This window comes from Felis catus, chromosome C1 (genome assembly GCF_018350175.1).
Source record: "Felis catus isolate Fca126 chromosome C1, F.catus_Fca126_mat1.0, whole genome shotgun sequence".
Lineage (NCBI taxonomy): Eukaryota > Metazoa > Chordata > Mammalia > Carnivora > Felidae > Felis > Felis catus.
The window spans coordinates 75,820,544-75,843,419 of record NC_058375.1 but is presented as its reverse complement, the minus strand read 5'-3'; the positions used below and the strand labels follow the sequence as shown (position 1 = coordinate 75,843,419).

The 22,876-nt window shown below is 41.0% G+C and overlaps 1 protein-coding gene across 1 annotated transcript in view; it reads right to left on the bottom strand.

Annotated features, from left to right (window-relative positions):
* Positions 1-20,778, bottom strand: part of LRRC8C (leucine rich repeat containing 8 VRAC subunit C) — an 82,163-nt gene extending 61,385 nt beyond the window's left edge. The window contains exon 1 of the mRNA XM_023258891.2: positions 20,652-20,778. The gene's annotated coding sequence lies outside the window, so the exon portion shown is untranslated. The remainder of the gene's footprint in view (positions 1-20,651) is intronic.
* Between the last annotated feature and the right edge of the window lie 2,098 nt (positions 20,779-22,876).

Genomic DNA, 22,876 nt, shown 5'->3' with positions numbered 1-22,876 from the left:
CAAGATCAACACCTTCCCTACCTGCTCTGCTCACTCCTTCACTCCCCTTCCTGGGTTATTTATACACCCATCTATCTCCCCTCCCAACTATAAATCCTGCGTGGGCGGAGTGTAGCTCATCTTGGCACGCCTCGCCTCTGACCTGGTTGTCTGAGCAGTAATGGTTTTACATGACAAGAAGGCAATGATTTGCCTCCCTGGAACATTCTCTGAATGTAGACGATGCTTTAAACTGTAAATAGAACTGCAATCTATTTTTATTTTATAGGTGTTTTACTTTAGAATAACGGTGAGTACCGATCTTACCTGGCAAGGATCTCTGTATGTATAAAGGAAAACTCCACTTCCAACATAACATGAGCTAAGGTTTACTGTGCACCTAGACAGTGTCTGGCACTTCACATGTGACATATTATTTAATCCCCAAACATTCCGAGGCTCTAGGTACCATTAGCTTGCTCTTACAGATGAAACTGAGTCTTTGGAAGGTTAAATATCCTGCCTGGCGTCACACAGTGGTAAGCAGAGAAGCCTCAATACAACCCAGGGAATCTGTTTTTAAAGCCAGTTTTTCAAAGTCACTAAACCTAACATTCCATGGACAACAGAAACAATAGAATTGAAAGTTGAATTCCTTCTAGATTTAATTTTGGAAATGGTTAGCAAGAAAGGGTGTTTTCCTCTATAGAAAGATTTCTTTAAAAACGGTAGTGATATCACTTAAAATTTCCTATTAACTTACATTATAATGTCAGAGATTTTTTAATTTATAATATACTCAAGGTGTAATATATCCTCTGTGTATTATATTAGTGTATGTTTTCTTTTAATTTCTCTTTGCTTTTCCATTGGCAGTGGCTCCTAACTCCCTGCCTTTAAAACTCTTAGCTCTTCTGTCTCTTGGTCAAACACTTAACTTTAAAGAATTTAAAGGGTAAAATCTACGTCATCCAACAGCTAAGTCAGAGTATGGATAGTCCATTTTCCTGTTAGAAAAGTGCCCATTTTCAGCATACTGTATATCTTTATTTTATTTTATTTTTTTTTAATTTTTTTCAACGTTTTTTATTTATAAACAGCTTAGGTATAATCTTTTTTTTTTTTTTTTTTAAGAGAGAGAGAGAGATCAGAGGAGGGGCGGGGGGGGGGGGGTAGAGAGAATCTTAAGCAGGCTTCATGCCCAGTGCAAAGCTCAATCCAGGGCTCAACCTCACGGCCCTGAGATCATGACCTGAGCCGAAATCAAGAGTCCGACACTTAACTGACTGAGACACCCAGGAACCCCTAGGTAGAATCTTTTTAAAGGTAAGGACATAGCTGTCTATTTTTAAAACACTGTGTTCCTCCACCTTCCTCATTTCCACTAAATAAATTCTTGCTGTGAGATGGTGGATGGCTGTTTTAATACATCATGGAGGTTACAAATTTTCTAACTTTTTAGATTATATTCTAAAAACAAATATATTTTACAATAGGCTTCATTCCAGGTTTCCAAACACACCCAAATAGATTAATATATCAGACCCTTAGACTGTTTTCCAATGCTATACACTGCTTATGATGTCACACAAATAATTTTGATTCAGTTTGAATATGTCAACAGGAAGAGGTCTGGCAGAAACATAAAAATTCTAAGCAAACTAATTCGGAGACTTGGGCAATTCCATTACCAGAAATGTTAGTTAAACCAAACAGTAGTGTGGCCAAAGAACATCAAGGAACACCACTGTTCTCAAGATTTGTGGTTCCCTCATATAAGGGATCTATTCTGCTTGTATTTGGATGTGGCACAAGGGGGCTTTCGGAAAAGCATAGCATATTTTGATTAAAAAAAACCTCTCAACGCAGCTGGGTAAACGTAAACATGCTCTCAGGCATATGCTTACATTCCTGAGATTCACCATAAATATGTTTGACCTTCACACTGATAACACGCCTTACTGTCTCACCTACATTTCTGGTTTTGCGTATAAAATATTCTAGGGGTGCCCGGGTGGCTCAGTTGTTTGAGTGTCCGACTCTTGATTTCGACTCAGGTCAGGATCCCAGGGTAGTGAGATCAAGCCTTGAGTCAGGCTCCCTGCGGAACATGGAGCCTGCTTGAGATTCTCTCTTTCCCTTTGCCCACACCTCCTGCTCGTGCGCGTGCAAGCACTCTCTCTCTAATTAAAAAATAAAAATTAAAAAAAATTCTAATGTGATATGGTCTTTTGCGCATGGCTCCAGTTTGGGTGTCAAATTTTCTTCTCTTCTATAGCAAACTAGATCCCCTAAAATTCTCTGCAGAGGCATGCGGTCATATTAAGCATCTTCCGTCTAAACCACAATGGCCACTGCTTACTGAGCCCCCTACCATCCTCAGGTGGACATATGAAGATATGATATGCTCCTACTCAGGACACCAGCATGATTTTAATAGTATTTTGATATAAAATTTAAAGGTAGTTTCTATAAATTTCCTTCTCAGTGATTACAGTTGCTGTGCACATCTAGGGTGATATAAAGTCCTTATTCCAAAACAGTATATGCCCACAATAAAACTAATAAAAATATTCCTGTTATTACCTTATATGTATATATTACCTCTTTGAACATCTACATTCCCAGAACTCTAAGTTTAGTAATAAACAACCACATTAATCTAAAAAATAAAAGTCATCTCTACGTTCATTTTGTTCAACGTGATGTACTGGTTACAATGCAAATTTTACAGCTAGAAATTTATAGTGGGTTTGAAATCTAGCTCTGTGCCAACCTCTTTAAATTATGTGCACTTAGAAAAGTGCCTGGCAGTAAATATGACAATTATCAACCTCATTATTTAATTAAGAAAATATTAGCTAGGCTTCTCTCTTGGGAAGATTCTGGATCCTCAAAAATCCTATTTACTCTGTTTCTTTATATCTAATGTTCATAGAATGTGCCCAAAAAGTACTCCCAAATTGTGGTGACCTCTTTAAAACATTTGCTAATTTTTTTTCCCTTGCCTCGAGATTGGCCAGTTTCTGTGGCACCTGGGTGGCTCAGTCAGTTGGGCGTCCGACTTCGGCTCAGGCCATGATCTCAGTTTGTGGGTTCTAGCTCCACATCGGGCTCTGTGCTGATGGCTCAGAGCCTGGGGCCTGCTTTGGATTCTGTATCTCCCTCTTTCTGCTCCTCCCCTGCTCATGCTCTGTCTCTCTCTGTCTCTCAAAAATAAATGTTAAGGGGCGCCTGGGTGGCTCAGTCGGTTGAGCGTCCGACTTCAGCTCAGGTCACGATCTCGCGGTCCGTGAGTTCGAGCCCCGCGTCGGGCTCTGGGCTGATGGCTCAGAGCCTGGAGCCTGCTTCCGATTCTGTGTCTCCCTCTCTCTCTGCCCCTCCCCCGTTCATGCTCTGTCTCTCTCTGTCTCAAAAATAAATAAATGTTAAAAAAAAAATTAAAAAAAAATAAAAAATAAATAAATGTTAAAAAAAAAAGGCCAGTTTTTTCAAATCAACCATCTCTAATTCCATTTGTTATCTGTCCTTGTTGTATGATATAGAGAAACAAAACCCCATGAAAATGCCAACCTGCCCCGGTTCTTGAAGTAGATATCTGCAAACGCAGAGGTCTCAGGTGTTCAAATCTGCTAGATCCTCCATAGACTATGTGGCTTCTGGACCTTACTCAGCACCTAGCATCTCTGGAGTATGACACAGAGTTTTAGGAAACTCTTGAGTTTAAGAAGATCTTAATGATAATGATAAGGTCAACTGAGTAACTGAACTTAAGAACAAAGGCCCATCCCTACCCCACACCTTCAGGTGGTTACACCTGCTAGTGTGAAGAACACAGCACTTTGGAAAGGCTGTTTGTCTGAGTGCTGCCATCTACGAACACAGCTGCCTTTCTGAGGTCTACAGCATGGTCAGCAGCTGTGCTCCTATGTTCCTTGTGCCTTCGGCTATAAGATAGCAGTACATTTGTGGGAGAGATCACTTATTGCCTTCCAGTATCTAGTCTCTCCTTTTTACATAATAGAGAATACCTGTTCCAACCTCCTTGCAGGCAGGGGTGACCATGTGACTTAGTTCTAGCCAGTGAAATATAAAGAGAAAAAATATAGTCAATTCGGAGTTGTGTCCTTAAAAGCAAGGAGTTTACCCTTAACATATCCTCCTCCCCTCTTCTAAGCTGGGATGAAGGCTTAGTATTCAGGATCTTCAACCATGCCAGTGAGGGATACACAATAGCAAGAGCGGAGCATCAAGACATGTGGAGGATGAACTCTTGACATCATAGATCCACATGACTGTGTTCCTACTAGTATGAGAGAGAATGTCCTTTCTTGTTTGTCACTGTTAGGGATGGAGGAGGCAGAGATTTTGACAGTACTTGCATTCATAACTTAACTCTTTAGTTGCATGTGACACTGCTCACACTGGAGGAGGTGAACGCATGCCAGCCAGGGAGTGTGAGAAGTCATAGGTTCCACACGGCATATTTTCCAGGCACACTGGCTTCACTCAAAAGATTAATTTTTTTTTTACCTTTATTTATTTTTGATAAACAGAGAGAGACAGAGCACAAGTGGGGGAGGGGCAGAGAGAGAGAAGGAGACACAGAATTGGAAGCAGGTTCCAGGCTCCAAGGTGTCAGCACAGAGCCCGACGTGGGGCTCGAACTCACAAACCGTGACCTGAACTGAAGTCGGACGCTTAACTGACTGAGCCACCCAGGTGCCCCTCTACTCAAAGATATTTGATGAAAAGAAAGTGTCACATTGAAACCAACAAGGGTGTGGTTTAATGTGCATTTTAGAGTTAAAATACAAGATAATAAATGAAATTTGGTGCTTCAAACAATGCTTCTGGCTCTACTCCAGATTTATGAAACGAGCTGAAATTCTGAAAGTCTGATTTCTGAAAAATCTCTTCTATCCCGAGGGAGGCTCTGATGGACAGTATGAAGAGCATTACTTGTAGAAAGAACATTAGACTGGACGTTCAAGGTTCTAGACCAAACTCTACTCCTGACTATACTGTATTAGACCAGTCCTAGTGCCCTGGTGCTTGTTACAATAATAAAACAGAACCACATGCCTATATGTTCAGCCAATACACACTATTAAACACACACACACACACACACACACACACACACACACACAGACTAATGGGTTGCATGAGGGATAAAGATGATGTAGACATGATCTTGAAAGGCAGTGAGATGTGAGGTATTGTAATCCTGGCACAATGACGTCTAACTGGAAGCCTTCCAGAAAAGGGCTGCTTACATCTTAGCACCTGTTATGAAGCTCTTTGGTAGAAAAATTCTACAACTTACACAGTACTCCTAAACAGCTTTCTATGCTTCATTATTAAATAGGAACACACCATTACAGATTACCAGCCATCTCTGGGGAATGCCTCCAACCTGAAAGACAGATCTAAACAAACACATAATCAAGAGTGAATGAACACACAGAAAAACCAAAAGCAGGAGAAACACACAAAGCAGATTGTAACAGATCACATTTAAGAGACTCCAACCTATATTTAATATTCTCAGAGCACTAGCAGAAGATACTGTGTCCATAAACACATCAGAAGAAACTTGGAAATTAAAAATAAGATAATAAAAAAGTCAATCTAAGGGTTAGATTGCAACTGGAGGAAATTCACTGTAAAGTCAAAAAGGCAAAGGGAAGAAAAAACAGAAATATAGATTCCAGATCTGATAGATGAAAACAGAAATCTTATTTGTAAAGAGTCTGATAGCTGAAAATGGAAATCTTATTTGTAAAGAGTAAAAAGATAAAATGAGCAGGGAATTATTGCAAGAAAATTTCCCCAAACTGCAGGATATGAGACTCAATATTTAAAAAGGCTGACTAAAGTGTCCAGCGCAACGAATGCATATAAATACCTGTGCCATCATGAGATTTCAGAACTTTAGGCATAAAGAGAAGATCCTAAAAGCTTCTGTGAGAGAGGAGGTTAGAGGGTACATACAAAGAAGCAAAATTCAAATCAGCATAAGACTTTTCAGTAACAACACTGAACACCGGAAGATAATGGTTAAAAAAAAAAACAAAACTTTAGAATTCTTAGTGAAATAGTTTTTTGTTGTTGTTTTGAATGCAGGGCTCACGACCCTGAGATCAAGACCTGAGCTGAGATCAAGAGTCCGATGCTTAACTGACTGAGCTACCTGGTGCCCTCAAAAGTAATTGTTAATTTAGAGTTCAGTATCCAGCCAAACTAACTTTCAATTCTGAGAGTAGAATAAATAATAGATTTTAGACTCTGAAATGTTCAGAAAACTTACACTCACATGTGCAATTTAAGAAATAAAACAGATGAACATAGGGGGAGTAGGGGAAAAGAGAGAAGCAAACCATAAGAGACTCTTAATTATAAAGAACAAATGCAGGGTTGATGGAGGGAGGTGGGGGGGGGGGATGGGCTAGATGGGTGACAGGTGGGTTTTAAAGAGGCACTTGTGAAAAGTACTGGGTGTTGTATGTAAGTCACTAAATTTTACTCCTGAAACCAATATTACCCTATATGTTAACTAACTAGAATTTAAATAATAACTTGAAACAAACAAAAAAAGTACAGAGGCATGTAAAGGCAATTAAAAATCCCTCTCTTAAATCCCAGCTTTAGATATTCAGCTGCAGACTTGACATTTACCATTGGGTGTTTAATAGGCATTTCAAAATCAATCAGTCCAAAACAATCCTTCATTTCACCCCCAAATCTGCTCTTCCCACATCTTCTACATTTCAGTTCCTCTGGTCCAAAACCTTGAATTCTGACTTTATTCTCTCAAATCCAGGTCTATTGTGTCTGCAAACCTACCGGGCCCACCTTTACAGTATCTCCAGAATAGGAACATTTCTCATTACACTAGGACCTGAGCCACCAACATATCTCGTGTGGTTTACTGCAACAGCTTCCTAATAGTCTCCGTGCTTACCTGCTTGCCTCCTATAACCTAGTCTCTTCTCTGCCTCTGTTTTTTTTTTTTTTTTTTTTTTTTTTTTTTTTTTTTTTAAATTTTTTTTTTCAACGTTTATTTATTTTTGGGACAGAGAGAGACAGAGCATGAACAGGGAAGGGGCAGAGAGAGAGGGAGACACAGAATCGGAAACAGGCTCCAGGCTCTGAGCCATCAGCCCAGAGCCCGACGCGGGGCTCGAACTCACAGACCGCGAGATCGTGACCTGGCTGAAGTCGGACGCTTAACCGACTGCGCCACCCAGGCGCCCCACTGCCTCTGTTTTTTAAAGTGTGCCTTTTCAGGAAATCAGTAAGTTCAAAGAATACTACACATTACCTGCTTTTTTAATTCTCATTTTCTCATGAGTATACAAGGGAGTTTTCTAGAAGCTACATGACATGTGATAGTGAACAGACTGAACGCCAGACACTGAGGAAATTGTAAAAATGTAAACACTGTCATTTTCTCTTTTTTGGGTGAAAATATAGTTATTTTCATTAGAAAATGTTCTCTGTGTTAACATGTAGTGGCTTTATTAATGTTATTTAAAAATAAAAACTTAGTTTTAAATTCCTAATATGGTAAATATCTACAGATATAAACCACACAAAGCTCTGTCTTTATATAATTTTTTAACTATATAAAAATTTCAATAATTTTTAAAAATTTTTTCCACTTTTTAAATAAGCTTTTAAATTCCAATATAGTTAACATACAGTGTTATATTAATTTAAGGTGTACAATATAGCAATTCAACAATTCTATACATTATTCAGTGCTCATCATGAAAAGTGTACTCTTTAATCCCCATCACCTATTTCACCCATCCCCCCATCCACTTCCCCTCTGGTAACCATCAGTTTGTTCTCTAGAGTTAAGAGAAATCTGTGCGTTTAACAATCCATACCCTTCATATGTTTGGTAGCTACTGATGAAGAGGACAGAACCCTGGCCTATGAGCTTGGAGTCCTGGATTCCTATCAGGGTCTCCATGATTTACTTCATAACTTCATTTTATTTTTTTAATTTTATTTTTTAAAATTTACATCCAAATTAGTCAGCATATAGTGCAACAATGATTTCAGGAGTAGATTCCTTAGTGCCCCTTACCCATTTAGCCCATCCTCCCTCCCACACCCCCTCCAGTAACCCTCAGTTTGTTCTCCATATTTATGAGTCTCTTCTGTTTTTTCCCCGTTTTTATATTAGTTTCCCTTCCCTTATGTCCATCTGTTTTGTCTCTTAGAGTCCTCATATGAGTGAAGTCGTATGATATTTGTCTTTCTCTGACTAATTTCACTTAGCTTAATACCCTCTAGTTCCATCCACGTAGTTGCAAATGGCAAGATTTCATTCTTTTTGATTGCGGAGTAATACTCCATTGTGTGTGTGTGTGTGTGTGTGTGTGTGTGTGTGTGTGTGTGTGTGTATACACATACCACATTTTCTTTATCCATTCATCCATCCATCGATGGACATTTGGGCTCTTTCCATACTTTGGCTATTGTTGATAGTGCTGCTATAAACACGGGGGTGCATGTGTCCCTTCAAAAGAGTACACCTGTATCCCTTGGATAAATACCTAGTAGTGCAATTGCTGGGTCGTAGGGTAGTTCTATTTTTAGTTTTTTTGAGGAACCCCCATACTGTTTTCCAGAGTGGCTGCACCAGCTTGCATTCCCAAATAATTTTTTAAGAGTGAAAGGCCCTGAGGCCAAAAAATTAGCTAAGGGCTTCTCTACACTGCCACCAGAGTGATCCTTTTAAAAGTCAAGTCAGATTTTGACCCTCATTTCCTCGCAATCCTCTAATGGCTCCTCATTTCACCCGAGTAGAAGTGGACAAAAATAAAATCTTTAAAAAAGGGGGGGGGGGGGCGGCTGCTGGGGCATCTAGGTGGCTCAGTGGGTTGAGTGTCATGTCTTTGGCTCAGGTTGGGATCACACAGTTCCTGAGTTTGAGCCCCACATCGGGCTGGCTGCTGTTTGCGCAAAGCCCACTTTGGATCCTCTGTCCCCCTCGCCCTTTCCCTCCCCTTCTTGCATTCTCCCAAAAATAAATAAATATTTTAAAAGAGAGAGGGTTCTTCGCTGGCTCAGTCGGTGGAGCATGTGACTCTTGATCTCTGGGTTGTGAGTTCAAGCCCTACACTGGGTGCAGAGATAACTTAAAAATAAAAAAAAATTTTTTTTTTTTAGAAGAAGTGGACAAGATACTCCATGAGCCTACAACATCCTCGTTTAACAACTACTACTCTCCCCCTTGCTCAGTGCCCTCCTCTCACTTTGGCCTTCTCGCTGTTCCTCCATCATGCCAAGGATACACCTTTGTACCTGCTGTTCACTCTGCCTAGATTGCTCTTTCCGCAGATGTGGATGGCTCCGTCCCCGGGTCCAGGTCTTCGCCTTCTGAGCCATATTTTTAATTGTTTCCCTTTCTGGATAATTCAGTACACGCAAATATTTCCTTGTCCCCCTGTGGTAGTCCTGTCCCTTACCTTTGCCATGCACGTATTTGTTTACCTTACCCCCTCTGCCACAGAGTAAGTCTTCAGGGATGATGGCTGGTTTTTAATCTCCTCAAAGGATAGCAGGTCTGGTGGTTTGCACCCAATATAGTCTTAAATGAAAAATACAGGATCTCAAGGGATTATCTGGCTAAACCTTCAGGCAAGACCATATTCAACCCATGACAGAGAGCCCCAATGCTACTCTATTTTTAAAGTATCTTAAAGACCCAACCTCTATGAAAATTCGTGTAAAGGCTGATGTCTTGATGTCATCCTCATTCTGCAGATTAAATTTTTACCTCTTTTGAGAAGAGATGTATAATCACTCTTCACACTCAGTTGGAGACCCCTTTATACCCTTGGAAGTAATTGTAACATTTCTCCTCATCCTCTTAATCTGAGCTGAAACATCCCAATTCTTTTCATTTTTTCCACATAGATTCAGTTTTTCAATGTTTTAATTTAATCCTCTTTGTGATGGTCTTCTGACTTCCTTCCAAATTTTTCATCTTCCTGCTTATTTGTGTAGTCCTAAATTAAACCGTAAGAGCTAGTGTGGCGTCAGAGGTTCCTAGAGTCTGCTTTTCTTTTACTGCATCCTGGGTATGCTTTTAAAATATACAATACATTGCCTTGTAAAAGAAAAATTGTTCCTAATCTGTTTGTCTGATATAACTTGCAACCTCCTCCCAGAAAGAAATGTGCTCTCGATACAATGCTTAAGTAGTTGAGTCTCATGAACTTTAATGACATTAAGACTTGTTCTCGGAAATCAGTTACCACCCACACAGCTGACCGGCTGTCAACCACGTTGAGTAGCCTTTAACCAATATTATTTTCTTCTGATGTTGAATCTAATGCTTTTCTAACCATTCTTTTCTCCCATAAAATGTCCCTACCAAGAGCAAATCTTTCAATTAGCCTACCAGGGAGCTTTTCCCTTTCAAGAAGTTTGTTACATACTAACAATGAAGTCGGGGGTTTTTTTGTTTTGTTTTGTTTTTGTTTTTAGTAAATGAAGAGATAAGTAATCTTGTTCTATAAAGGGAGAGAATAAATATTTAGGCTTTTCAGGTCACATATAATCTGTGTTGCATATTCTTTTTAAAAAATTTTAAACAACCTTCCAAAATGTAGAAACTAATTTCAGCAAGTGAGCCAGATAAAAACAGGTTGCAGACCTCAAACTACATGGGTCACAGTTTGCCAATTCCTAGTGGAATGGGTCTTGAAGTTTCAATGGAGACTCAAAAGAAGCAGAGCTGTGGGCAGCCTCTGGATCAAGGACCCTCAAGGCATGTTTGCCAATGAGACCCTGTATGTTTCTCTTCCTGAGCCTTGGAGTTTTTGCTGCAATTTAAGCACTTCAATGTGAAAGGCTAAAGGCCATCGGAAAGGAATCTCACCCTACGAGACTTAGATAACTTGTCATCCAAGTTGAGAGCCTGGAGAGCAGTTTGGGCCCTAAGAATTGGCTGCACTTGGAGGTGAAGTTAAAATAGAACTCCTCCCCAGAATGAGGTTAGAGAGGTATACTGACACAAAGGATTCCCTAGAAGAGAAGTCAAGGGTAGAACCCAAAGTTTCTGTTCCAGGTTTGAAGTTTGAGGATTTCTATGGCCAGTGTTTTGTATTTGACACACTCCATGGCTGAATGTCTGTTATTTTACTAAGAACAATCAAAGCCCTTAGAAAGAAAGTTGAGGATGAGCAAACGTATGCATTGTTAAGAAACAAAGTATCCAAAACTTAGAAATGAGACAAAGGGAAGGCAGTACACTCTTTCAAGGTAATATTAAAGAACTGTTTAACTGGCTCACCCAAAGGTTATTTAGGGAATATAGCTTTCTTTGACTTGCTAATTATTGCTGATTCAATTCCAGACTTGTAGATTTTTGTCCAGTAGGAAACAAACAAACAAACACTGGTGTGTGTGTGTGTGTGTGTGTGTGTGTGTGTGTTTTAATAGCCCTGAAGGACTCTACCTAATTTTTGTATCTCACTGAGAAATGTTATTCTAACATTCTTTTTTTCAGATAGTTCCTTGAACGCTCTTTGAACCAGCTGGCTTCTTTATTAAGAACCTGAATAATTCCTCGACATGTTCATTCTATATTAAGAGTCATGTTCAACTTTTTGAAAATTATCCTTTGACAACATTCACAGAAGCCTTAAGTTATTTTGTGTCTTGGTTGCAGTGGGTTTGTGCATATATTTACATTTGTCTAAAAGTTAAAATTGCATGTAGGAATTTATTCAGGGGTTTTCTGTTCATTTGCCTGTATCTGGAAGTGGTTATTTATAGTGTTCTGCTCTTATGGTGAGTGAGTCCTTTGGGCCCCTATGAAGCGTTAGCTTCCCACTTGCTCAGAACATCTCTAAGAATGAAGGTTCAGTGGTTGCAGGAGTTTGTCTTTTGTGTGTTAGGAGAATACCTGTTTAAACAAATAGATTCACTTTGAAAGGAAGGGAAAAGGGAAATCTGTCTGGGTGATTTCACAAGGGTGTGAAGAGAAAAGGTTAGGGGAAATTTCTGCCAGGTCTTGGTCTGACAGTGAATTAAAAGAATAGTACTAAATAGACTGAAACGGGTCCAATTAACCAAGATAGTCTCTCCATCACCATCCCATGCAAAAGAGCAGTGCCTGGAAAAAATGTTAACCAATGAGAGGTATTTTACTTTCATAGGTGACTTTCCCTCTTTCCAGAGAGAAACTAACAAGACTGTAGACTTTCAAATGAATGGAGTTCACATTTTTTAGGCAGAAGCTAATAAACACTTACATACTTCTAGACTAAGGGAATATGAAAAATATCCCCCTCCACCCTACAATAAAAAGAGGAAAAAAATGCACAAAAGGGAAGTTTGGCGTTAATGGGTGGTGTCCCGGTCACTAAGGATAAGGAACCAGAAAATATACAAATAATTATGTAGTCAGTCTTCAGCAGGCCTTTTCATATTTCTTAACCAGAACTGTTATTCCAAAATTTAAAGAGATTTTAGTTGCACTTTACTAGTACTTTGCAAACTGTGGCTGAATTGTATTAAAATTCAAAATTCAGTGGATACTTCTGATGATGAATACTTAGACAAATTAAACTATCTTGTTAATTTTCATTAAAGAGCCAGTTAAATGCCTCAGCCCTGATTTTATTCTAATTTGGGATATGATGCAAAAATTATACTCATTTACATCAAACTCATTTACATCAAAATTTTAAACACACAGTTGCATACAACCCAGCAATTCTATTTCTACATGCATCTATCCAACAGAGAAATGAAAACCTATGTCCACACAGAAACTTGTATACGAACATTCATAGGAGTATTTCTCAGAACAACCTAAATGTCTAGCAACTGATAAATGGATAAAGAAAATATGGCATATCTATACAATATTGTTTGGCAGTACAAAGGCAAGGACTACTGATAGATATTACAACACGGATAAACCTCAAATGTATGCTAAATGAAAGAAGACACTCACAAAAGATCACATATTGTAGGATACCATTTACATGAAATGTGTGCACAATAGGCAAATCTATAGATATAGAAAACAGATCGGTGTCTTTTGACAGCTCAGGAGGAAGAGAAGTGGGAGGGTACAGTGGGGAGTGATAGCCAATGGGTACAGGTTTCTTTTTGGAGTGATGAAAATGTTGTAAAATTAGATTAGACTGAAGAATTCTGTAACTGTACTAAAAACCACTGAATTGTATACTTTAAGCAAGTATTATAGTATACAACATATCTCAATAAAGTTGTTAAAATGTATTTTAGCTTATGTATGATTGATACATTCTCTGATAAGATGTATATTTAATTGGAAGTTACTAAATTCCTTGTATTTATCTCACAGATCAGATCATTATCTACACTAAAAGTTTAAGTGCTTGTAGATATGTTCAAAATTGAATTATAACCATTCAATGGTATAAGCATTCATACAACCATTATAACTATTTCTCTAATGATGGTTGTAAATTTTAGGCAATGCTACAATAATGTGAAACAATGGATGTTGTATTTCTTTGATATATATATATATATATAATTTAAAAAAGTATATATACATATATATATACTTTTTTTAATTTTTTTAATGTTTATTTATTTTTGAGCGAGAGAGGCAGAGTGCAAGTAGGGGAGGGGCATAGAGAGGGAGACACAGAATCTGAAGCAGGCTGCAGGCTCTGAGCTGCATGAGATCGAGCATGAAGTCTACCTGGGATTGTCTCTCTCTGCCCCTTCCCTGTGCACACACATGTGCATACATGTGCTCTCTCTCAAAATAAACAAACATTAAAAACAATTAGATAATGAATAATCTTTGACAAAGTACTATCATGTGATAATTTAAATTTACATATCATATATACAAACATAATTTATTCTTCATAACATTCAAATAATGATTATAAACACTGTTTTATAACACGCTTTATAAAGTTAATTTTATCTCAAAAAATAAAGTTTCCCATTTTAAATATTGTCATCCCCAGTGCTTAGCTTATGCGATTTATATGATAAATAACATATACTGAGATACAATTATTTTTTGAAAGAGCTTAATAGATAACTGATAACTGAGAAAGAAAAATAATTATTATTTAAAGTTTATTTATGTATGGGGGGAGGGGAGACAGAGTGAGAGAGAAAGAATTGCAAGCAAGCTCCATGCTCAATCATGAGATCATGACTTGAGCCGAAATCAAGAGTTGAATGCTTAACTGACTGAGCCACCCAGGTGCCCCAAAAGAAAAATTATTTTTGAGATGACCTTTTCTCAGTATGAGGCTGTAAAATCATTTGCTTATATATCCTACCGGATAGCAAGTTATTTTTTTCTTTACCCAGCCCCATCTATTATTTCAAAAGGGGCAATTAGCTTTTTTGCTTTTGTACTGCTTTTTGGTATTCCTAAATTATAAATAACTGAAAGCAAACAAGCGGAGTAATAAGAGATTCCTGGCCTCTAGAGATATTAAAATTCTGACATGTTGTATAACTTTCCGATTTAGTTGTTAGTAAATACGACTACCAACAATATGGCTTCTCTTGTCACTGAGCATCTGTATTCTTATATGACATTTTATAATTGTTCTTTTAAGATTATGTTCCAAATTTGAAGCAATAAAGATTTTTTATACTCAGGACATATTTGATACACACTAGACAGTATCCAGGTGGCATCAAAGGTTTGCTCCCTCTCCTACAAGCCAGATTATGGCATTCGTAAGTAATAGAGATGCTAGCAATCATTAGCTTCAATTGATTTGCTCCCTAATTCCTTAATTAGGTCAACAGTAGGCTGCTCTGTTTATTGCAATCACATTATGGGGAAAGCTATCAAGCAGAAAAAAATGTCAATAGGTAAGATGTTATTTAAAAAAAAAATTATTTTAGAGACAGAGAGAGCATGAGTCAGGGAGAGGGAGACAGAAAGAATCTCAAGCAGGCTCCACGCTCAGCATGAAGCTCAACACAGGACTTGATCCCAGAACTCTAGGATCATGACCTGAGCACAAATCAAGAGTCGGAAGCTCAACCGACTAAACCACCCAGGCGTCCTGATAGGTAAAATGTTATTAATGTGACTATAATGTTAGGTACACTCTCAGGACAAGTAAAATCATCTACATGTTTACATACAAAGGCCGACTGAAATAGTGACTGACAACATATTTACTTCTAAGCTGTTTTGGTAAATTTTGAATACCTGCAATTCAGTTAGAGATTAGTGGGGCACTTATTGTTAGTTGCTGCTTTGTAGATTCCTTAGATTATGGGATCTTCTCTTCTTTCTTTCTTTCTTTCTTTTTTTGAGAGAAAGAGAGCATGAGCAGGGGTTGGGGAGAGGGAGACAGAGAGAATCCCAAGCAGGCTCTGCACTGTCATGCGGAGCCTGATGCTGAGCTTGAACTCATGAACCATGAGATCATGACCTGAGCTGAAGTCAAGAGTCAGACACAACCGACTGAGCCACCCAGGTGCCTCTGGAATCCTAATTTCTAATCACAAAGTTATAGGGAGAGATATTTTTGCTACATCCTTTCTAATCTTTTATGTCTTTAATTTTTTTCATCATTATTACATTTGCTAGCCTCCTGTATAATGTGGAGTGGGGATAAGACTTATGCTTGGAAACCAGCTACCCAGTGACCCAGTTAATTGCTGACTGTAAGTCAAGAGTCTAGTAACCTTTAATGCACATTTTGTATTTGGTCTCACAATTGTATCTGACCATCCATTACTTTTATAAAATGGCCTTAGCAAGAATGAATTTTCAAGCTGACATACCAGAAACCTTTTTTCTTATATGTCAAACTAAAATAAAACATTAACAAATACACTATTCTAAATACCGGTGATACAGAAATGAACATACCCAAACAAAACTCTGGCATATTCATATGGTAGGCTTGTTTATTGTTCTTCAAGATATAATCATATGCTTTCCTTAAGTAAATTTTATTGCTTATTTTTGACTGTTTCCTTTTATTTTATTTTAATTTTGCCAAGCTCATTTCCAATCCTTGCTTCAACACCAAGCTACTCTATTCACCATGGAGCCATTTAAAGAAATATCAGATACATGTTTTCTGTTATGCCATCCAGATTCGTAGATAAAACGCGTAAGCCCTCAACTCAGATCCAAAGCCTAGACATACCTCCGGCTAGCTCCTCAACTTTAACCACTCTCTGATTACACAGATCCACATAGCTTTGCATTAACTACAAAGTTGTGTATGCTGGACAGTATTTCCTAACTTTGCTGATAATAACATTATCCTGGACCTAAGGTCAAGGGAAATAATACAAATTAGCCTGATGGTGTTTTCCTAATGAAGCTATTCTCACAGTTATTTTGAAAAAATCAAGGTGTTATTAGATTAATCCTCTATAATATTTTTTTCCAGAAGTTGGATATTTTTCCCATTTCAAAAAAAAAAAAAACAAACCATATTTAAAGTGGCTTCAATTGTCTAAGCCTCAACAATATTTAAGAAAGACTACTTAATTTGTATTGATGCGACAAGGTCTTCAAATACACAGAATGAACTCATAGGACTCATGACCTTTCATATATTTAGCTTATTTAGTGACATTTGTCCAGGATTTATTTTGGAGTCCTGACTTCATATTTTGCTCCTAATTTCCAATCACACATAGAAGTATTTCCATATACATATTTCATGACCCTAAGAAGGATAACTTCTAGTTACACTATCAAATTTCATAATCAGAATTTAAAGGAATAGAAAGGGGAAAAGATACATCCCCAGCTAGTAGGTTAGAAATGTTCCTGTCACATATACCATATACTTATCCCGTGACTATATCTTGAGCAGCTATGTCTCAGGCACTGTGCAGGTGCTGTGGATACAGACGTGCACAAGGCAGATATGGCCTCTGCCCTGAGGGAGGCTTCAGTGCAGCTCCAAAAATCAAGAGAAAAGATGACGAAAAATAAATATATTACTGGAGGTTTGAGGGTGAAGGAAAGGAAAAAGAACACTATAGTCAAAGCAAAAGCTACAGGTGATGAGGATGAGTCGTTTGAAGGGAAGGGAGCGTACAGAGCCGATGAGCTCCAGATGCTGAAAGAAGTCAATATACAAAGAAGCCAAGCTCCCCTAATGCTCGTGCCTTCTGAGACCGAACACCAGAAGCCCAGTCTATGATCCCCAGGGAACTGGAGCAAGGAACAGAACACGAGAAAGCCAAGAATGACTTCAGAGCCCCACTCTCCTATGAGATCATGACCTGAGCTGAAATCAAGAGTCGGATGCTTAACCGACTGAATCACCCAGGTGCCCTCAACTGAGAAAGGATTTGCAATGGGAGGTATATGGGCTCAGGAAGGAGGCAGCATTTAGGCTGGGCCTTGAAGAAGATACAGCTAGTAGAGATCTGGTCAAGGGTGAGGTATGTGGTAGGAAGATACTGGGATTGTCGTGGTGCCTTGAGTGATAAGCAAGGCTGAGAAATCAGGAGAGGCAGAAAACAGGAAAGTGTGTTTGCCAAAAATTACAAATTCCAACTCACTGAAATATGGCTAGTGAAGTTCTAAAAAAAATATGCAGAATGGAGCAAAGAAAAAAACTGCGTTAGGTGAGCAAATGTTTTTAAGTCAGGACTACAAAAAAAGGATGTGATTCAAAAGTTAAAGATGCTAAACACTTGATTAGATGTTTGTATAGTTGAAGAATGAATCACTGATAGCAATGACTAATCACTAGGTGCATGTAAAATATACACAGAGTTAAATACAGCAGAAATTTCAATCAGTGCTAGGATACAGGGGTGTTAATCCTTACCACTTACTGAACACCTACCAGGTGACAGGAGCTGTCCTTTATATGGATTGTTACACTTAGTCCACAAAATAATCCAACTAAGCAGGTTTTATTAACCTCATTATACATAAAGAAACTGGGGCTCAGAAAAGTTCCACGGCATGAATTAGTTTACACTCCTCCTTGATAGCAGAGCCAAATTTTTGGCCAGCTTTTCCCATCTTGAGGCCATGCTCTTTCCCCCATGCCAATCTAGACTGATTTATATTTTAAGAAAAATTAAGTGGATTCAAGGATACTTCCATAGTAATGTCACCCACATTGGTTATGGGTGCATTTCATATAGTGATCTAGGGCTGGAGATACAGCCTGCACTTCAGGGATGGAATATAAAAACTTGAGAGTGTATTGCAGCCTATCTGAGAACATCATTGTCAAGTGGATGAGAACAGCTGATGAAAAAGAGTAAAATGTTTCCTTAAATTCTTAGTCAGTCATACAATAGAGATCAACGGCAAGAACACAGGTTTGAGAAACAGAAGGCCCTGGATTCCAAATTTGAAGTCTACTCTATACTAGTTACATGGAAAACCATGGACAGGTGATTTTACTTCTTCAATCTCAGTTTCCTCATATAGTCATTACAGCAAATTAACAGTAAATTTATGTAGAAATAAAAAAGGCCGCTTTGGATAATAGAAAAGTACATCATTAAGGCTAAGGAGAGTTGGCCTCATTCAGGCATTAAGTTAGCTCTCTGGTCTTGGGCAAGTCACAAACTCTCTTCTGTAAAATGTAGACAGTCACCATCTCCCTAAACATTTGTTGTAAGAATCTGGGTATAGTGTATGTTAGGTACCTAGAGCAGCTACACTATAGCAATGTACCATATTAAATCATTAACACAATGCGTGGAAAAATATGTATAACTTTCCACCCTATTTGCTTCTAAACTTGGGCTATATTATAATGTTATTGGTGACTGTAACTTAAAAATGCTACAGACTATTGGAAAATCATAAAAACAACTCGGTAAAAATTGGGCACCTCAGGAATTTTTAAAAATTGCTAACTTCGTATTGTTTTAAAAAGAGAAACTTCACATAAGTGGAAAATCATTCAGTCTTTTCCCTTACACTCTCTAATAAGCCCCGCCCCCCCCAAAGCATTCCCTTCTAAAACATGCCATTAAACAAAGTACTTAGTCAATCTGGGAAATAAGAGAATAGTACTGTTAACAGTACTGTTAACAAAGACTTTGATAATTTTGTTACTAAGAAATCGTTAAACGTGCTTGCTCTCTCTGATACCATTGTTAAATCGGTAGGACTGATCTGTGGTCAATCCATCATGCGAACCATCAAAAAATATCCATTCTTGCAAAGCTGGTCCCACCCCTCAAAAACAAACTGACCTCAAGACAGGATTTAAATGAATCACTCCAAAGTAAATCGGGGTTACACTCTTGGTCTTCACTATTTGAGCAAGTCAGGAGAAATGCAAACACTAGATTAGAGTTGTATACATCTGTGTCCACACATCCAGCACATGGTTTATCGATCTGAGCAAATTTGGGGAAGTTCAACTTACATTTTGGGTTTAGAAAAATAATTTAAAAATGAAGAAAAAAAATGTATACACACATAAGGGTGATTTTGCAGTGTTGTGCCAAACAAGAGGGTTACCATCACTTTGCCTCCTGTCCCATCTAGATGCCATTTTCCTGACTTGTCCATGAAGTAGCCTCATGGATGCCTTAGGACACCACTCCATACCTGTCTGGAAATGTGCCCATTGGTTGAGGCTCCATTTCTTACATTATAAGAGGTATGTGACTAATTCCTCCTCCATAGAGCTGCGACAAATAAGGTCACTCAAGCCTCCCCTTGTCCAGCATTTGCACTCCCACAAAGATTCTTATTTTTTTTTTACTTTAAGGAGGATGGGGACTTGCAGGTGTTTTCCTAACTGGTTTGCCGAGAGTTTCAAATGCTTAAAAAGAATCTGAAACCAAGTGAAGTTTGGTCTTCACACTTTGAAATATCCGTCCTGGGACGTGGGCTGGGTGTCTGTGGTTATTCAGAGCTAGGTAAGGTGTGAGCTTTTGAAGGAACTATAATCTGATGCACACCGGCAGGCGTAAGGTGGGGGAGGAAAGAACTGTCTGAGCAGCAAAGAAAGGAATTGGAGTCTACAGAGCACATCCTAAGGTTCCGGTGTTGCTAACTCCATCCCTAACCACCTCGCTGCTGGGAGGGGAAGGACGGGCGACCCTGGCTTGGGTCTCAACCGCCGGCCTAGACACCTGGCCCTCCGGATCCGGCTAAACCCTCTCTCCCCTCCGGTCCCGCAAAGGGGCAGGCGCCGCGCTCTCGTTCGCGTTGGACACCATCAGACTGCTCTCTCCGTGAAAGTGCTAACTTCAGGGGCTTGGGGAGAGCAGACCAGAAGGGCCAGGCTGTGGGGTCTCCGGAGGTTTTCAGGTAGGGAAGAAGGACGACCGCCCCGGTGGTGGCCGCCTTTCCTCCTCGTCCTCCACCCCCGGTGCCCCCACCCCCCACCAAGTCCGCAGGACCTGCGGCGGCCGCTCTGTGCTCCGCGCCAGGCTGGGGTCCCCGGCCCCGCCGCTGGGGCTGGCGTGGGATGGGTGGGGTAGGGGCTGGCGGGTCCCCGAGCCCTGGCAGCGGGTGGCTCCAAGGACCACACAGTGGGCAGGCGACCACATATTCTGCGCGCCCGAGAGCGGGAGCAGTCAGGGACGCGAGCGAGGCGGGGCGAGCGGTGGCTCCCGCGCACCTAGCGGACCGAGCCCCGCGGTCCTCGGCGGGCCGCCCCTCTCCATCCCTCCGCGGTCCCCGCCCTTACCTCTGGGCGCGAGGGTGCCGGCGGGGAGGGCGCTGGGGAGCGGCGAGCGGTCTCCCGGTCGGACTCAGCGGCGGCCAGCGGCAGCGGGGTCGTCGGCGGGGCCGCTGCTCGGGGCGAGTGGCGCCCAGAGCACTGCGGCCGCGGCCACGGCGGCGTCTTCCTCCTCGTCCTGTTCGCGGGCTCCGAGCCGGGACGCAGCTACCGCCCCAGCCCCGCAGCCCTCCTCCCCTCCGCCTCCCCGGCCGCGGACGGAGCCGCCTCCAGCGCCGCCCCGCGCGCAGCCGGGCCAGCGGCAGCCAGCGCCGCCCAGCGCCCGGCCCCGGGGTCGCCGCCGCCGCCCGCCCCGCGGTCCCAGCCCCGCTGTGACGCAGGCCGCCGTGCCCGGGAACTTCCTCCCCTGCGGAGACCACCCCGCGCCGGGACTGGTCGGCGAGGCTGCCGCCGGCCTCCGGAGGCTTTCTTCTCCAAGTGGGAAACGAACCCTCCCGCGCTCTCCCGCGGGGCCGCTCCGGCCTCCGAGGCGGCCACCTGGCGGCCTCTGCCCGGGGAGCGGGCTGCGTCTAATACCTCCCCCATCGCTAACTGGGCGCGGGAAACCGAGGCTCTTCTGCGCTCTGTGGCCACTCCACTGCCGCAGCTCCTCCCCTGGATGTTAGAGGGGAGCAGCTACCACTAAAAATAGCCCTTCTGGCAACTCCCCTGCTAGACTGGGGTCTGGGTAGAGATAATCCCTCCTCCTCGTCTCCCGCCCCTCGTGACAACAGAAGGACCCCATAAGAACACAAGAATGGGAAGGGGCGCACTGAGGGAGACGGAGGAGAAAGGTTAAAGCCCGTATCCGTGCACCATGAAGCCCACGGGCCCCAGGACACCCGGCTCCTCTCCAGCAGGAACCCCCATGTTCCTGGACACTGACAGCTGGGCTCCCCTGTCTCTCAGCAGTAGGTTCTAGGGACGCTGAAATTGAGCGCTCCGCCTACAATTGTGAGCTGTGTATAGAAGAGTTGACGGTACTCGTCAAAACCACCTGTTGTTTAAAGAGTATGGGGGAGGGGTTCTCCCTTACTGATTGATCTGAAGCATGTTTTTCTTCTCGTTCTCCTCCCACCCAATTTCAGGATTGAAAACCAAACTCTGTCTTCTTAGAAGCTGACAACTATCTGTATGGAAAATCTTCTGCCCAGTGAAAAATGTACAGACAAGATTACTAAGTTACATAAAGTCTCCAGGGATGCCTTAGTAATATCAGTTATTCTAAGAGTACCTAAAATTAACCCATTGCTCTGTCCTGGCAGTCAGGAAAAGGCTGATGTTTCTAATTGTCTTTCAGTAGTTGATTTGTTCTTACACAGGAAGCCTTAAGAGGGCAGGTATTTCCTTTTACCCCATTTCTATTTCCAAGTCAAAATGAAAAGAAAATTTGTCCAGAAGCGGTTCTCTTAGCTTTTAACTATTTTCCCCGTACTTGCTTGGAGAGCTATCACACTTTTTCCAACTCTTGTACTGTTGTGGAAGTCAACCTTAAACCCTTGTAGGCTTTAGATGACTCTAACAACAGCCTTAATTCACCTAAATCAACACAAAAGTCTAGGAGAAAGGGTGGGGCCTTTCTCCTAGATAGCAGGTGGAAAAATTCCTGAAAAGTCCCTCTGGAAAAGGCAGAGTTGACTGTGGCAATTTGCTAAAATTGTGAGCACCTGGCATGCTACCAGATATTATCTGAGGTAGTTCCGCCTCTTAAATAGCTTACCTGGATTTAAATACTCAATGAGGTGAGTACTCTAAGGGCACAAACCTCCCGTCCAGGGCTTCATTCTGCAAGTGCTTTCTGAGCATCTCTGTCCTCCTGTACCATTGTCACCCTGACCTCAAGCTTAGGCATCCCCGAAACGCTCCCTCATTACCCAGTGGCAAGGAACTAACTACTCCACCCTAGACTTTGGACTGGGGTGCACCAGGAATAAATCCCTACTCTTCCTGTGGGAGTTATTGCTAATTTTATATTTTTCCATCATCGGCAATATGGGTATGGGTGCTGTGTGAATTAGATAACATGCTTAAAGCAGCAAGAACAGTGCCAAGCACTTTATACATACGCAATAAACGGCAGCTGCTATCAATGGTAGCTTGCAATAAATATGTGCTTACTGTACTCTTCATAGACCTGAAATCAGAAGGATGAGGAAAAGCAACAAGATTTGGAAATGGGGCATGAACCCTGCAAG